Source organism: Vigna unguiculata, chromosome 2 (genome assembly GCF_004118075.2).
Source record: "Vigna unguiculata cultivar IT97K-499-35 chromosome 2, ASM411807v1, whole genome shotgun sequence".
Taxonomy (NCBI): Eukaryota; Viridiplantae; Streptophyta; class Magnoliopsida; order Fabales; family Fabaceae; genus Vigna; species Vigna unguiculata.
Window position 1 is genome coordinate 7,647,393 of NC_040280.1, and position 19,375 is coordinate 7,666,767.

Consider the following 19,375-nt stretch of genomic DNA (forward strand, 5'->3'; position numbering starts at 1 on the left):
GGGAAAAATTAAATTGATCTAAGTCTGGAAGAAGTTAAATTCATAACATTAATCCATCCCATCAAAATGCACTACATCAATGTTTGTCAAAAGTGAAATTGAATGAAGTTTAAGGAAAGTCAAAATGCAGTACATCAATAATGAATTCTACATCATAAATTCCAAAAAATAACTAAGACGTTTGTAGCTGCTATCATGGCCTCCTCCTAATCTGTAATTTCATTCTAAACTGTTGAGATGGTTCTTCAGGTGTTGGTAGTGGTGCTGCAAGGAAGAAGAAGATTGCGACCGTAATATACTTATATAATGGGATTGCAGGAAGAAGAAGATTGCATCAACACCAATTGGGAATGGAGGAACAAGGTTGCCAAAACTCACCAACTGTCCAAACATTCATTACCAAAACCCTAACTCACTTATTTATCACCAAATATCTAATTACCACACATGTACGGTACACGTAACAGACCCTAATACAAATCGTGTCACCTGTACAATGCTCCGTTAATGATTTAAACGGCGTTACAGAAAAGGACCAAATATAACACGAATTGCGAAAATGATGACCATTTTAAACATTCGGTAAAAATGAGAACCATTTTAAACATTCTGTCAAAATGAGGACCATCCGCAACAAACACTACGAAAATGAGGACCAAATAGGTATTTAAGCCACTTATTAATAAGTTGTTGAACAACGCTTCCCTTAAGATGAGACCGAAAATATGATTCTATAATTAGTGTATATATAGTTTTGACATGTGAACATCCCATCCATGTTTACCAAAGAACACGATGTATACAAAGTTAGTTTAGTTTCTTGTTATTATTGTTCTGAGTAACTAACTTTGCATTACCTTCTTCAACTTATTCTGTCCAACATTTGTGTTGTTCTACATCTATTTTACACACAAAAAGATGTGAACCAACATCGCTGCTTGTTTTCAGCGTCATAGAGGGAGTCTTTCCTTTTCATCCCATCTTCAACCGACAACATATGAACCATCAACATCACTATATCTATGATTCACAAATGGGATAATACCCCAAAATGGACAATAAATACCACTATTTGGACAGTACTTATTTGATTAAACGATATAAATTAAAACATGAAATCAAAATTTTATAAAATAAGCAATATAAAAGTTTATATACATAAATAACGCTTCATCCAAAAAAACACTATCTATATGTGATTCATATATAAAAAATAAATAAAAATCATGAGAGAGACCAATAAAAATATCTTATTTGTTATTAAAAATATCTAGAGAAAGCCGCTAATACTTGTCAGTCATTTTATCATTGGATTACAGTCGCACTCTTCATTTCAATTTTCTAGTTAATCATCATCGAGTAATTCTATTTTAGAGTTTGTTTGTGCTTGGATGATTGTGATGTTCTGCATTTTTAAATTACCACACATGTACAATACATGTAACACACCTCCAATGTAATGTAATACAAACAGTATTACTTGTACAGTTATGAGTTGGGCGCTTTAACCATTCAGCCATGGATGCTTAGCAGGAATCCTCGTACATGGTGAATAACCAAATTCCAATTGAAGTGAAATCTTTCGGATAAATCAATGCAATTAGGAGGATTCGAGGAAAGGACATCAATTCAAATCCTGGATTTTCGAATTGAGAGAGATAATGAGAGAAATCAAGAATTCTCGCTATTTCTTATATTCGTGCTCAAATACTGATTTAAACGACGTCAATATAAATTGCGGAAATGAGGACTATTTTAAACATTCGATAAAAATAAGTATCATTTTAAATATTCTGTCAAGATGAGTATCATCCACAACAAACAAAGACTACGAGAAAGAAAAAGTTATTTAAACCTTTAATTAACGAACCCCTGTCTATTTCTTATTAAAAAAAATTTAAAACGCGCTAACGTTGAGTCCTCCTCTAAGAAATCATACTCAACTCTCACGAAGTTCTTTCTGAACTCAACCCCATTTGAATTTCATTCACCAACTGCTGTAAAATCGACTCTCAACTCACCCACTTTCAACTTCACTCCACTCACGTTTGTTCGCGTCATCACCATCCGCGTCACCATCTGCATCATCCACACCGTCGTTCGCGTCACCTTTATTATCGTTTGCGTCGTCTGCGTCTAGCCCACCGTCGTCGAGGGCATTGAAGGTACTATCCGCAATCTTTAACTCCATTTTTTCACAAAATTTCTTTGTTTTAATCTATAAACCCTAAATCCTTCTTTTGTTTCAACCTTAAATTTTGTTTTAATGTGCGGTGTACATGTTTGTGTGAGTTTATCTGTTAAAGGAACCGAAGGATGTTTCACAATAATTTCGTTTCAAGCTCTGTGATAACATAAGTGAAAGTTGAATCTTCAGTGATGTGAGAAAGGCTCTCTGAAATTTAAAAAAAAAAAAGTTTCAAGTATCATAACAAACATAAATGAAAAATACCTTTAAATGGGGATGAAAGGTATGCTAGGAGAGGGTAACTAAGCATGTATCAGAAGATAAAGCAATAAAAATACCATCACATATGCCAGAAAAAAAAAAAAAGAATTATAAATACAAGAATCATACATAACCTAGAGAATTTGTAGTCTCAAAAAGGGCAATATTGGACTCAGAAGCTTTTTGAATGTCTCCAACACCAACATCTTAAGTAGTAGCAAGTTCTTTATTGACATTTGAAAAAAAAAAGGTAGGGATATTTGTCCTGCATGATGTTCCTACATAGATTCAATTAAACAATGTGTTATCTGTAAGTTGAAGGTCACCCTATTCATTACATTTTGCAATTTGGATGTTCTTCCAAAGTATGGTTTGAAACTTGATTGATTGAAGCCCAACCACAACATGACAGTTAATGCATAAAAGATATGTAGCGTTACTTTTAAGCCTAGGAACTTGTTTCAAAACTTCATTATATAAAATAAACTTATATATGTATGTATGCATGTGTATTTTACTACATTCAGAAGTAACTAATGGGCCAAAAGCAACGAGTGGACAATGCTTTTGTTTCATCAAATTTTGAATTAGTTCCTTCTTTCCTTCTTTAGAATTTCTCTTGATTTCTTGTATAATTCTTTAATTAAAACCTTCATTTTGAGTAAAATTAAAGGCTTAATCTTTCATCTTAGGCCAAACTTCTCTATAATGTGCCTTTATCTGAAAATGAGCTCGAATATATCAAGTTGGTGATCCACTTCATCAAAGTTTTTGTTGGAGAATATGAGAGAATCTTAGTTTTGATGCACCAATATTTCACAACCAAGAGGGGATAAATTGGTTTCGCAAATCTTTTGTCATTCTTTTCACTTTGAAACCAATTTTAAAGAAATCTTTAACAATTTTACAAAATGTTAAGAATGCATATTGTTTAACCTTTATACATAGCAAAATTTAAAATATAAAGAAAAGAGAGCACAAGAGACACCAAGTTTTATACTGGTTCGATTCAATTGAATCTACATCCAGTCTCTAGCTATTTACACTAAAAATTTCACTATAACATCAGAGTTAGGACAATATAAGATCCACCTATGTACTTCCTACACCCTAGATACACACTCTTGGAACAATCCTTCAAGAAATGAAAAGTAGTAATGCTACATGCAATTACTAATACCTATCACAATCACAGTGATAGAAATACATAGTTCCAAAACCAAAAAATCAGAAAATACAGTAAACAACAACAACATTGATATGTTGAAGATGAACTTGTGATGGAACAACAACACCTGAATCAATGTAAAGCTTGGTATTACAATCACACACTCTTCTTGAATTCTTGATGAACAACTTGGATGAACAATAAAGAACAATTGTAAAATTCTCCATGAACCCTTCAACAATTTTTTTCTCAAACCTTGTGCTTCAAAAACGTCACCCAAGAGATGCACTGATTTGGGTTTTAAAAACAAGGACAATGACTGGTGTATTTAATTGACTAGGTTATCTACCTAATCGATTAATTTGTTCACAGTGCTAAAGACCATATTTCACACTTAATCTAGTTGACTAAATTAATATCCTAATCAACTAGCACAACAGCAAGACAACAAATTTAAACATCGCACACACCAAACATGGCCTAATAGATTAGATTAGCATTCTAATCAATTAATTGTGAAGGATTTAACACATTTAACTTAGCCCACATCAAGTTCATACACACATCTATGTCATGTTTGAATTCACCTATCCTAACTATCATTTCTCTATGAATATCATCAAAAACAGCATAAATTCTCTTTGAAAAATAGTAACAACAGAGAAGGCCTGTGGCTGAATCCACTTCATCAGGTAATTAGTTCTCCTTTCTATAAAACTGATAATATGTTTTTTTTTTAACATTTTCCCGTCTAAATTTTATGTATAGTATAAACTATTAAGGAAGTGATTAATTAGATGATAGAAGAAGCTTGTCTGCTATTAGTTGGATTGGAGATACGTGTTATGGAGAGAATTCATTAATTTTGATTTGTAGCTGAGAATATCAGCAGTGATGAAGTTGAAACAACACCCTATTCCACTGTAAGACTTGTTATATGGTTTGTTTTAGGTTCGCTTTATAAGTCAATGTTAGCATCATGAGTGCTGAAACTGTGGATTCTTATCGGTCATATTGCTAGTTATCATGAGGTTCAGATAATTTTTGAGTGCTTCATATATATCTTCAAAATCTCATGTTAAATTAAAATCTTCGGGTGTGTATGAATAATTCTTTATGCTTTTGACTAAAACATTCAATTTGAGTGACGATAACGAGTTAATCTTTAATTTTTTTTTCTGACATTCATTCTCTCTCTTAATATCAAATTTCAGACTACAACATCAATTAGATTTGTCTAGCATGTAATCCAACACATGTCTACCAACTCTACTGGGAGGACATTTCTTTGAAAAGTCTCTAATGTCATTCTCTCTCTGTTAGGATGCATATATTTGAACTACATGATTTAGATCAAAGAGTAAGCCACAAAAGATAAACGCAATTTTTTTCAAATTAGTGTGAATTATAAGAAATTTCTGAGTTAATTATACTGTGTATTCATATGATACTTTTTTTCAATCTTTTATTTTTGTAACGTTATTTTTTTTATTCTCTTTTTGCAAATTAAATATATATTCTCTTCGTGGAGAGTTCTAGTGGATGTTTCATAATGATCTAACTAATCTTTAAATCATGATTTACTAAAGCAATTGTGATATGATTATCTCAACTGACCTTGACCTTGCTCCTCAACGAGGACACAGTATTAGTTACAATTCATCTATTTATAGATTGTTTTCTTTAGTTATTACTGGTACCCTATTAATTAATTACATTTATCTTTTCTAATAAAACACTTATCTCACATATCTTATTTTTGGAAAAAAGAGATTGTTATATAAGTATACTTAGCTGGTTTTGTGTAGTTTACCATATTTACTTTTCGGAGGAAAAAAAGTATTAACAAAGAAATCTCACAAGTTTATTATTTTGAAAGATTCTATTTTATTCCACAAAAATTGAATGGTTATGTTTACTTTTAACAAATACAATTAAAATACCCAAAAGGATATCTCTTATGTTATGTAACCCACATATCTTTTACGTTGTTCACCAGAAAAGGTATTGTATTTTTTGCTGGTTCTCCATCCACCACATAGCATACTTTACAACTCTGTATTTAAATCTTTTGTATAAGAAAGTTGATGGGACTCAATTAATAACTCATATTAATGTAAACAATAATGTGGGGTTATGTACGAAACTCATTTAGTAGAAAAAATTAAACTGATTTTATATTTCTCCTTTTTCAATGATATCAAACAAATGGACATTTACAAAATTTTAGTTTTAAGAACTTTTAACTTTTTTTTTATCTCCTCCTAAGTATACACTATCTCGTATAAATGTTTGCTTTTAATTGCATTTTGTCATTGCTGTAGATTTGGTGAGAGGAGAGCAATCATATGTATCACAATCAACTCATCTCTCTCTAAATTCTCTTAGCCTTCAATTCACAACAATTCATTATAATTCATCTTCTCTTGCCACGATATGTTAATTTCTCGAGAGTTCTCTTTTACTATACAATGACTGACTCTAGTTAATTTCTCAAGAGTTCTCTTTTACTAATGAATCTAGTTACAGTGAATTCCTATTTCATGTATGTTAATTTCTCAGGAGTTCTCATTATTCCATGACAGCAAAATATGTTCAGATAAGGAAAGCTTAAGGCTACAGATATACAAAATCGAAACTGGTTTCATTCATACGATCGACTTTAAGTTTTAGGGTTCGATTGCGTGGACGAAGATAGAAAAGAATATTAATGCATGTGAAGGAGTTACGGATATTAAAGTTTACTTGTATGACAGTGCAATTAAGTCCGGTCTTCTTGTTTAGGATTATGCACACTATTTTATTAATGGTGATAGAAGAGTGATTGTTAACAACAATGGTGTTCCCTTACCACCACATCTAGGTGGTCCGCAAAATGTAGCAACCATTGCCAATGATGGAAGCTTCATGGCCATGCGAAAGGAAGTTTCGGTAGTGGCAAAAATTTCTATGGTTTTAATTAAAGAAAAACCCTAGCTTGGTGTTAATTTATATTTTTATGACGATCATAATGTTGCCTATATACAAACTTTTGAATCATAAAATATGCTTTGATTTTTTTTTTTTTTTTTGAAGTGTTTCTTATTCAAGCTAACTGGTTCTGTGCGGTTCTACAACTAAAAGTATATCAAAATCTTTCATCTTCTTCCTTTTTTTTCATTCATTCAATTTAAACATTCACACTCTTAGGCATGATTTTATTGTGTCATTATTTTTCTTAATTATTAGATGAAAATCATACAACATTATTTAAAATTTTAAAGTCCTTAAACTGTATTGTGTTATTTTTAAACAAAAACAAAATATTTAAAACTGATTAAATATATATATATATATATATATATATATATATATATATATATATATATATTCCAAAATATATCATTATATGCAATTTAAAATTATATAAGGTTAAATTTTGTTATTTTTATAAAAAAAAAATTTACGTGTAGTTCACTCATCTATTCTTTTATATATTTTCTCTATATATCAAATATTTATAAAAAGATAAATATTATATATATATATATATTAAATTCGAAATATCTTATTACATCTCATTTAAAATGATATAAGATTACATTTCTTTATTTCTATAAAAAATTTCTTATACGTACTACAAGAAAATGTTTTATTATTAACTAATTTTAGTGACTAAAAATTGTTAATCATTATACTAACTAATTTAGATACCAATTTACAAAGTAAAAAGTTAGTAGTTATTAAAACAGTCACTAAAAAATATTGTTTATTTAATATCCACATGACCAATTAAATCCTTACCTCATGGTATAGTCCGTGCAATACTCACATCAACAAAACAGTGCATACACTAAATGCAAGGAAAATGCAAGGAAAAGAGAAACAATTCAAGTACCATCAATCATGCATATAACACACTTTTTTATATACCAACTCCCCAAAACAACAACACTTTATCCCCTTTTATATCAATATAACACGCAATCAAAGGTGCATGTTCAAACAGAAACGACAATGTGCCATCACACAACAACCAAGAGCGAACTCAGCTACGCATTGGGTGCCGCCTAGTAGTTCCAAACTGTCGCTCGATGGTGCACCCGAGGTTCATGTACAAAAACTCATTTTCTCCACTTGCGAAAATGCCCAAGCCCCAAATATACGACCCACTCATGCAAATTCATAAAAAAAAAAAAAAAAAACTAATCATGCTTCCAACATCCATACATCCTCGATTGGCTCCATCAAAACACATACATACAATTTTTTTATGCAACACATGGACACCAAACATCATGCTCATAAAGGAAACAAAAATACAACTCTCCTTGCCTCATTCCCCGCTACTCCGCCTTTGTTCACGCTAAAGATGACATCCTAGATGCTTCTTCTTGCCCAAAACAAACTTCCACCTTCAACTCTAACCCTAAGGCCCTTCTTCACCCTCTCAGTTCTCCTTAAGTCTCCTTTTGGTGTTCTAAAAATTATCCCCTAACAGCCACACGAAAATACATCTTCCCCCTTCACTAAGTCCCTCATTCATTTATTTTTCCGCTATAAAATAAATTCATAAAATAATTAAAACGAAAATAAGGTTAATTTCCATCAAAACATCCTACTCCTCTAATAAATAATTAATCACACTAATGGCATACATTCAAAATTTGAAACCAAGACCTCCCAACACAACTAAGTACTCTCAACCACTTAAGCTACCATTATTCCTTGTTATAACTTGACAACATAATTATTTTAGATATACTTCTAATTCACAGTTATTGTAAATTAATATTTATTTAATTTTTTCGGGTCTTACAATAACGACCCTTGTTCTCTCTCGACTATGTGTGTGCTTACACCTCTATGGGATTTGCATGCGACCATGACTGGATTCAGATCTCATGTCATCTAACCAACACATGATTGGCAGTACTCATTCTCGTCATCCAATTTTCCACAAAATGAACATTGTAAGACCCAGGAAATTCATAAAAATAATAATTAATAAAGTACAAGTAATGGTGGGTTGAGAATACCCTAAGGGAGTTCCTTGATAAACCCTAGACAACAGTGGCGGAGCATTAGTGTAGCAGGGAGGGGCCATGGCCCCCCAATATTTTCTAATTTTTGTTAAAACTATATATATTATTTTGAAATTTTTTAAAATTTTGAAATTAAAATTATAGATAGAATATTTTAAAAATTGATATAAATTAAATTATCTCTTTTTATTTCTTTTATAAAATACAACATTTAATGTTAATAAATAATAAAACATAAAATCAAATTTAATAAAAAATAAAAATATTTAGGTTTAATTACTCTTTTGGTTTCTGTTTTCGTCTAAAAATATCAAATTTCGACTAAAAAATGGAATTAAATTGAGACTAAAAAAACTGGAGGGCTAACTTGACATTTTAGAAACACTAACCAAGTAATTAAATCAAACATTTATTAAGATATTTTTTAATTTTTTTCTGCCATTGCCTTCTTATTTTTTACAAAATTGTACTCATCTCTTACTCTCTTTTTTTTTTTGAAGAAGAAATGAAGTCAAACAGATATTTATTATTTTTCTCTTATTTCTCATTTGTTTCCTTCATTTCTCGAAAAAAAAATGTAAGTCTTTCTTGTTTGACTTGATAATGAAATATTAGTTTAATAATTATTAAAATTATTTTTTATCTCATGAGCCTTTTGTATACTCATTTTTTATGATTATAGAAGAAAAAAATATGTATTATGTGTTTTTTATAATCGATTTTTAATTGTGACTTGATTATAATATATTTTTTTTCTAATAATTATGTCTCCCAATCTTTTATTAGATTATGGTAAATTATTTTTTAATATATTAAAAAAAATTATATCGATGAACAATAAGATAATAGATTCATTTTGTAAAAGTTATAAAAGGCTCATGAGATAAAAAAAACTATATGTGAAAAATGAAAACGAGATAAATTATACTTCTTCATTGTTTTATAGAAGCGTAATTATTTGAAGCGTTATACTAATGATCTAATCAAATGATCAAATCATTATATTACTTTGGCCCCTCCAGAACTCTTGGTCAAGATCCGCCACTGCTAGACAAGGAATAGTATTAGCTTAAGTGGTTGAGAGCACTTGATTATGTTGAAAGGACTTGGGTTTGAGTCTTGTATATGTCATTAGTATGTTTATTTAATTTTGTTTTATTTTGCAAATATATTGTGAATGTGGAAGCATGACTTAAGCTTGTATGTACGTAAAAATTGACATGAATAATGTGATAGCTTGTTGGTTGTGCATAGACTTGGTGGGTGGAAGGGTGTGAGTTTGAGTCTTGGTTAGCATGAGTTATTCTTTTTCATGTTTAATATTTTTGCTAAAGAAGGAAAAACCTAGAAACTATAGAGCTCCTCTGAGAAACCAAAAGGGCAACGTAGAGGCCGCTGGGGAAGTAAAAGCACAAGTTAATAGCCACTAACCTTAGCTATTAATTAATTTTCGTTTTAGTATTTTTATTTATTTATTTTGGGGCTGGAAATTGAGAGGGAGAAGAGAGTGAGTGAGAAAGCAGAGATTCATAAAGTGTGGCAGCAAGGAAAGGCAGAGAGAAACGAAATTTACAATTGAGGGAGAGAAAAGGGAGTGTTGGAAAGGAGTTTTCAGAGTCAGAACAAAGGTTGAAGCGTTGGGGACAAGAAAGGATCAGTAAGAGTACACTAGGAGTAAGGAAACCAGGTAAGGGGAGTTGTATTTTCGTGCTCATCTTTGTTGGTTGTCTTCTCTTTGGTGGGTTTCATGGTGTATTTTTGTGTTCCTTGTGCTTCCTTGTGCTTGGTGGTTCGTTGCACCTATGACCAAGTTGGATGGCAAAATTGTGATGTGGACACATGATTTCTATGGCATGAACCTTGTTTCTGAACTTTTATTTTGTTTCCTTTCTGTGAGTATTATGATGAATTGGTTTGATGTGTGATTCAAATGTTGTGATGGGAGGATTATAAAAGAATATTACATTTTGTTTCTATGTTAGATGGTAAAAATAAAGATTGATTTTCATGGTGATTGTTGCCTTGATTAAAAATATACCATGCACGGGTTTTTGACAGTGGTTATTATTATACATACAACATGTCATCTTTGTTTTTTTTTTTCTTTGGTGGTAACAGAAGTGTGTTGGATGCAAAAGGGTTAGAGTTGAGTTTTTCATTGGCAATGATGGCTTTCTTTTAGGTGATCCATTATAATAATAATACTATATATTACATATAAACTAGACTTCGTGTGTGAGATGTCATATAAGTATGAAAAGTAGTTTTTTTATAGATAAAGTTTGGATACGGTGGGGTTATGATGATCGGTGATTTTAAAAACTAAAAGAGGCTTTCGTTTTGGTTTTGCACTTACGTATTTAGTCTGAAATTTTAGGAAGTTTGTAGATGATATCATGATAATATATCACGTTTATAGAAATATGTCTACATTGAAGAAATTAAAATAAGGAGTATTGATATAATAAAATATTAATATACTAAATTAGTTACGTGTTGGGTATTATTATATTGTATAATATATACATTATTACCTAGTTTTATATGAATATTATTTATATCTTGATTGATGATATTCTGTTTTGATTTTTAGGTAATATTTATGATATAAAGTTTTGATGTTTGACGATTGTCAGTTTTATATTTTATAGGAATGAGTTGGATATAAAAGTTATTTAGGTTGAAAATTGGCAGAGTCTCTTTAATTTTATTTTAACTGAAATGTTTAACATTTTTAGGTGATTGTTTGGTTTTGGTTTTTTCTTTCTTGTTAATGATGGGTAATTTTTTTAGGAATTGTGCATTTGAGATAAAGAAAAAGGTTCTGTGATTGGAGTGAAAGGCTTGGTGTCTTGTTAAATTCTTTATTATAGTTTGGCATTTATAAATTTCTATTTATATTTTATAAGTTTGGCAATTTTAGGGAAAACTTGAAGTAGCGGAAATGTTTTCTTTGCTTAAATATAAGATAATGGTATATTAAACTTCCGAGTTTGAATAGATACATGGAAATAACTTTTAATATTATTATATTTATAGAATTTTTTAACATCACATTCGATTATATGTATAATCGTTTGATATATATATATATATATATATATATATATATATATATATATATATATATATATATATATATATATATATATATATATATATATATATATATATATATATATATATATTTCTTAGAAATATATTCCCGATATTAAAATACTTAGCATATTTTAATGTGGCTTAATTTCATAATCTGTCTTTTTCTTTATTTACTCGGCAGTAGAATAATTATAAATTTTGAATCTTGGAATTTGTGGCGCCTGACGGCATGTTAAGACCGCTAGGCGGTTTGGAGTAAAATTTCGCTTGGCGGCGTTTAGGCAGCGTTAGGTGATAATGCAGAGGCAAGGGTCTATTGCAGATGGATTTGTATGGATGAGTTTGATGGCTTGGTTAAGGATATGCTGGATTAGTTATGGGCGGGGAGGTTCATAAAGGAGATTTGACATGCATGATTTGATTGACAAGGGCGGGGAGGTTCGTATGTTTCGTGCTCACACTTGAGGCTGCTATGAGCGAGGAGGTTCATAGTAGGTGTTCATGCATGTTGGACTACGAGCGAGTAGGTTCGTAAAGTTAGACTACGAGCGAGGAGGTCCGTAGAGTTGGACCATAAACGGGTAGGTTCGTGGAAGCATGATAATCCTTAAGGACCAAGGTTGTGAATGGACCTTTCTATGAGATTGGAGTGGAACGTTATAAAGAAGTCAACAAACTAAAATCAGCTAAGATAGATTGGGTGAAGGTTAATTCTTACTATGTATTGATTGTATTATTTTTCTTTTTCAACTCACCCTTTTTATTTGTGTTTGGAGATGATCGTGTGACTTGTCACGCGGGAGCAGACGTGAATCTAGGTGAGAACGTCGATGCATAGTGACGGAGTGGGGCAGACGATGGGGAATTTTTCTCTATGTTTTATTTCATGCATTTTGTAATAAATTTCATGATGCTTTTCTCTTTATTATGAATGTGTAATAAAGATGAAGCAGTGTGATTGAATTGTAGCGAGATAAGTTTTAAATTTTCCCGCGCTTGGGAACTTTAAATAATATTTTAATTCCAAAAGAAATTTTATGATATATGCTTTATCTAGTAATATCCATTAAGGGTGTTACAAACATTCAACGACGTTGTTATTTCCATTACACCATAAAAATGTAGTAGAGTAGAGGTTGGAACAAACCTGAAGAAGATGAAGTGAGAGTTAATTAAACTTGTAGTATTTATTGCATGTTAAAATATTATTTACAAACATGTAAAAATATTGTCTGAAAGAATGCCAAATTATGTAAATAAAATTGGCCACAAATTTAGCCACCTAAAAATATTTGAATTAAAATAAAAAAAGTAACCTATTTGCGATAGCACAAGCAAACCAGAAACTTAGATCCTCTATAAGTAGGATATGGACAAAGGTAATAACATGATGCTATGATAGAGTTCTTCATGATTATTGAAGACAAAATGAGAAGTAAAAAAATGTGAAATTAATTAGATATGTAGATAAACTTGTAAATTGTAAAGGAAATATGCGATAAAATTTTGCAAGTTTTTTAGGAAAACACTTTGATGGAAGCAAATATACTTTTTCATGGAAATGTTCGAACATAGTCCATTAGTAAATTTGATGGCCATTAGATTAATATAACTTAAGCATCAAACAGACAAGGGGCTTATATGTATTATTTTTCATGCAAACATCGACATGATATTTAAGTATTCAATACTTAACTTCAAGTGTTATTCGAATAAGCAATGAATGAAATAAGAAGTGAAGTGAAGTTAGAGAAAGTTGTGATTCTAATTATTAGAATTAATACCAGAGATATTATGTCAATAATATTATTCCAATATCCCTTATATTTTGTCCGTGTGTGTGCAGCCATCATTATCAATTATTTCCTATATTATTTATTGTATTCAATGATAGCTTTATTACAAAGATTATGATTCTAATGTATTGTGTTTATATAAACACAACATCTACAATACGAATGTACAAAATTGCACGACAATATTCCTCCATTTTATTTTTCTTGGTTTTAGAGCTATGCTTTCGCAGCCAACACAAATCACAAAAATGACCTACCCACAATTGTTTCTGTCAGGTTGGACAGAGATAACTATCTCCTAGGAAGTCATTAGTTCTTCCATTGATAAGAGGTTGCAAAGTTGATGGCTACATACTAGGAATAAAAAAAGAATGCCCAGAACAGATTGTCACTACAAGTGACAAAACTAAGAAAACCAATCCTGACTACGAAGAGTGGATTGCACAAGATCGAGATCTCCTAGGGTGGCTAAGAAATTCAATGGCCATTGATATTCACAGTTGCTACATTGTGAAACCTATAAGGAACTTTGGGATGAAGCCCAAAGCCTAGCAGGTGCACACACAAAATCAAGGACAATCTACCTCAAGTCATAATTTCACAACACTCGCAAAGGAGAAATGAAGATGGATCAATATCTTCTCAAAATGAAGAACTTGGCTGATAAATTAAAGCTGGCAGGATCACCAATCTCCAACTCAGATTTGATGATTCAAATGCTGAATGGACTGGATGCTGATTACAATCCGGTGGTGGTCAAATTATCTGATCAAATCAATCTTAGTTGGGTAGATCTACAAGCCCAACTATTGGCTTTTGAAAGCAGAATAGAACAACTGAACAATTTTAATAATCTTTCAATGAATACTTCAGCAAACCTTACAACCAAAACTAATTTCAGAAGCAACAAATCAAGTACACAAGGTAATTGGAGGGACAACCACATTGAATAACCTCAACTTGCATAATGTTCTATATGTTCCAGAAATAACAAAAAATGTGTTGAGTGTATCTAAGCTAATTGTTGACAATAATGCTCTTGTTGAATTTGATGCAAACTACTGTTATGTGAAGGATAAATTGACATGGAAAATACTACTAAGAGGGAAACTTAGAGATGGATTATACCAACTTTCAAGTGTCAACTCTCAAGTCAATAAAGATCCATATGTACATGTCGTTAAAGGAGAATTGGCATAGAAAGCTTGAGCACCCCAACAATAAAGTCTTAGAAAAGGTGCTGAAGAATTGCAATGTCAAGACATCATCATGTGATCAATTTTCATTTTGTGAAGCTTGTCAATTTGGAAAACTTCACTTGTTACCGTTTAAATCTTCTTCTTCTCATGTTAAGGAACCTTTAGAATTGATTCACAGTGATGTATGGGGACCTGCCCCAATTTTATCTCCCTCTAAGTTTAAGTACTATGTTCTTTTCATTGATGATTACAATAGGTTCACTTGGATTTTTCCTTTAAAACAAAAATCAGAAGCAATACATGCTTTCACTCAATTCAAAAGCTTGGTTAAAAACCAATTTAACAAGAAGATAAAAGTTCTTCAATGTGACGGTGGAGGTGAGTTTAAACATGTCCAAAAAATAGCCATCGAATCGGGAATTCAATTTAGAATGTCTTGCATGTATACCTCTCAACAAAATGGTAATGTTGAAGGAAACACAAACATGTGACTGAACTAGGGCTCACACTTTTGGCACAGGCTAAAATGCCTTTACACTACTGGTAGGAAGCTTTCTCTACCTCAGTTTATCTCATCAACAAATTGTCTTCATTAGTTAACCCAAATGAAAGTCCTTTTTCATTGTTATTTGAAAAGAAACTTGATTATGATGCTCTAAAGTCGTTCAGTTGTGCCGGCTAGCCTTGTGTTAAACCATACAATCAACACAAACTTCAATTCCACACTACACAGTGTGTATTCTTGGGATACAACAAATCTCATAAGGGTTATAAGTGCCTCAATTCTCATGGCAGAATTTTCATCTTAAGACATGTGGTCTTTAATGAGAATCACTTTCCTTTCAATGATGGCTTTCTTAACACAAGAAAGTCATTAAAACCATTAACTAGAACAATCCCTATTGTTCTTCCTTCTTGTCTTGCATGTACCACTACAAGCCACACAGTTGAATCAACTCACAGGGATGTAAATCATCAAGAAGGTTACTTAGTTTCCAATGAAGAGCAACCAACTCTCGGTGACTTAGTTGTCAATGATGATCAACAACACTCAATGATATCTCTATTCATGCAGATGAGGCAACCTCACATGTAAATGACACACCAGAAGAAAATAACCAACAGACTCAACAGGACAACACATACTGATACAAACCAGAAGCAAGACATGGATCTACAAGCCAAAACTTCCCTATAAAGGGCTGTTAGAAACAGACACAAAAGACAAGGAACCCGAAATGTTAATGATGCTCTACAGCAGCCATGGATACAGAATTTAAGGCTCTAGCAGTTAATCATACTTGGACTTTGGTACTATTTCAAGGGAAGAATAACATCATAGACTCCAAGTGGGTCTTTAAAACTAAATACAAGACAAATGGCTTAATTGAACGAAGGAAAGCAAGATCGGTTGTCAAAGGTTTTAAACAAACTGCAGGTCTCGACTTTGATGAAACCTTTAGTCTAGTGGTCAAGTCCAGCACGGTAAGAATTGTCATATTCATTGTAGTACATGTAAATTGGGAGGTTGGGCAATTAGATATAATGCATTCTTGAATGGCAATCTCAAAGAAAATGTTTTCATGCATCAACCTGAAGGATATACAGATTCAACCAAGCCTAGTCACATATGCAAATTAAACAAGGCAATTTACGGACTGAAGCAAGCCCCAGGGGCTTGGTATGACAAGTTGAAAGACACTTTATTGAGATGGGGCTTTCAAAACACCAAGAGTGGTTCGTCATTGTTTGTTCTTAGAGAAAATGGTCATATCATACTCCTTCTCATATATGTTGATGACATAATAATTACAAGGAGCAATAATAAGTCTTTAGAGACTTTCACTACTCAATTAAACATTGCTTTCTCTCTCAAAGACCTTGACCTTCTACACTACTTCTTGGGAATTGAAGTACACAAAGATGTTGGTGGAATGTACCTTAAACAAACAAAGTACATTAGAAATGTACTCAAGAAGTTTAATATGGAAAAAGCTTCATCTTGCCCTATACCAATGGTAACAGGGAAATAATTCACTGCTAAAGGAGAACTTATTATTAACCCTACACTATATAGACAGGCTATAGGTGCATTACAATATCTGACCAACACTTGACCAGACATAACATTTTCTATCAATAAACTCAGCCAATATATGACTTCCCCAACCATGGATCACTGTCAAGGAATAAAAAAAATATTGAGATATCTCTATTAGGGATGGCAACGGGGCGGGGCGGGGACGGGTTTCGCTATCCCATACCCATCCCCGCATAAAAAATTCATCCCCATCCCCATACCCAAACCCAACGGGTATCAAATTTTTTTCCCATCCCCATCCCCACCGGGTAACGGGTATAATCTCGTACTCATACCCGTACCCGTGTTCTAACTACTTCAATATTAATTTTTATAAAAGAAAAAAAATCACGGTAAAGAAAACATAATATTATGAAATATTCAATATTAGGAGGATTTTCTTCGATGCCAAATACCTTAAAATAAATTATAATTGTTTACATTTTATATTAGAATACCAAATAAAATTTCATGTGAACCAAACCATTTATTAAATTTGCAAACTACAACATTGATGAACTTAGTTGATAAAATTAAAAAATATTTCAAAAAAATATAAAAGGAAAACAAATATTCAAATTAAAATATATTTTAAATGTTTGTTTACTTTAATTTTTTAAATTCTAATGAATCTTTTTTTTATAGACTAATAAAAGTTATAATATATCACTTGATCAAAATGACACATAGAACAAATAATAAACATAATAATAAAAGGAAAACAAATATTCAAATTAAAATATATTTTAAATGTTTGTTTACTTCAATTTTTTAAATTATAATAAATCTCTTTTTTATACACTAATAAAAGTTATAATACATCACTTGATCAAAATGACACAAAGAACAAATAATAAACATAATAATAAAATTTTGACATAAATTTTGTATCTTTTGAACTTCAATATATGTTGGATAGTGACAAAAAAATATTCATAGCAATTACATTAAATTTTTATATTGTAGTAAATAAAAGTTATTTATAGAATTAAAGTGAAAAAAATTACAGTATGATTAATAGTGAGTTATAAAATAACAAATAATTAGATAGAATATATCGAAATATTATTCTACATGATGAAAATAAACAATAAATAAAAATATTAAAAAACTAACAAATGTGTGTTTTAGAAATAATTTGAGAGACTATCGAAAGAAATCGCACAAAGGAAATCAAATGTATAATTAAGGTATGATAAAATGAAAAATACCTTAGAGAACTAATTATTAAATTACGTTTGAAGTGGTTAAAATTAAATAGAAATATCATTAGTGACCAAAAAATTTGTCATTAAATTACAAATAAATTAGTAATTAAATTGGTCACTAAATCAAATATCGATTCGATCATTGAATCAGTCACTAATTTAGTCATTGATTCAGACAATAAATCAACTACTACCACCAATGACGAAAAATAGTGACTGATATGGGTTACTGACTAAATCAGTCACCATTTCATGTTTTTCTTGTAGTGAATTATCATATACTATTCCTAAATATCATTATATATATATATATATATAATTTTAACCACTTCAAACAGAATTTAAAGTGAAAAAATTACATTATGATTAATAATGAGTTATAAAATAAAAAATAATTAGATAGAATATATCGAAATATTATTCTACATGATAAAAATAAAAACAATAAATAAAAATATTAAAAAACTAACAAATGTGTGTTTTAGAAATAATTTGAGAGATTATCGAAAAAAATCACACAAAGGAAATCAAATGTATAACTAAGGTATGATAAGACGAAAAATATCTTAGAGAACTAAGAAAACTTTTCAAATATCAACATATATACTTAATGGTTGAAAAATAACGAAAATTATTTTAATGAAACAAAAGAGTTCTTCAAATTAAACAAAAATTAATAATAATAATAATAATAAGTAAAGAATTTTTTTTATATTACCTTAAATTGAGAGTATAAACATTCTCATGTGAAAGGAAAATTTATAATAAATAAAAATATTAAAAAATAATATAAATATTCAAATGTGAGGCATAATATTTTTTTTTATTAACATACATCATTTTAACATAATTACATAAAGGTTATGATAAGATAAAAAATATATTGGAGATGAGAATGAGTTTCATGACAAATGAAATAATTAAAAGAAAAAAAAAAATATATATATATATATATATATATATATATATGAGTTACTTGATTAAATTGTGAATATTTTAATAATTTAAACGAGAATGGAGATATGGCGGGGACGAGTATTATAGCGGTTATATGTACATCCCCATACCCATCCCCATACCCAACTGAAAAAGTCGGGGATTCCCCATACCCATACCCAGTCAATGCGGGGATTCTTCGTCAAAACGGGGACGGGTTCGGACAATACCCACGGGGACGGGTTTATTTGCCATCTCTAATCTCTATGGCACAACAAATTTTTGTCTTCATATCAAACCCTCAACTAATCTTGATATAGCTAGATTCTTTTATGATTGGGCCACTAGGATAGATGATAGGAAATCCATAGCAGGGCAGTGTATTTTCCTTAGAGAGACATTAATCTCATGGGCCT

The 19,375-nt window shown here is 30.8% G+C and overlaps 1 long non-coding RNA gene across 1 annotated transcript; it reads left to right on the plus strand.

Moving 5' to 3' along the window:
• The first annotated feature begins 1,902 nt into the window (after window positions 1-1,902).
• LOC114173212 lies at window positions 1,903-6,632 on the plus strand. Its single transcript, XR_003602470.1, has 3 exons — window positions 1,903-2,165; window positions 4,247-4,540; window positions 6,203-6,632. It is a non-coding gene; the product is annotated as an uncharacterized LOC114173212 (long non-coding RNA).
• The last annotated feature ends 12,743 nt before the right edge of the window (window positions 6,633-19,375 follow it).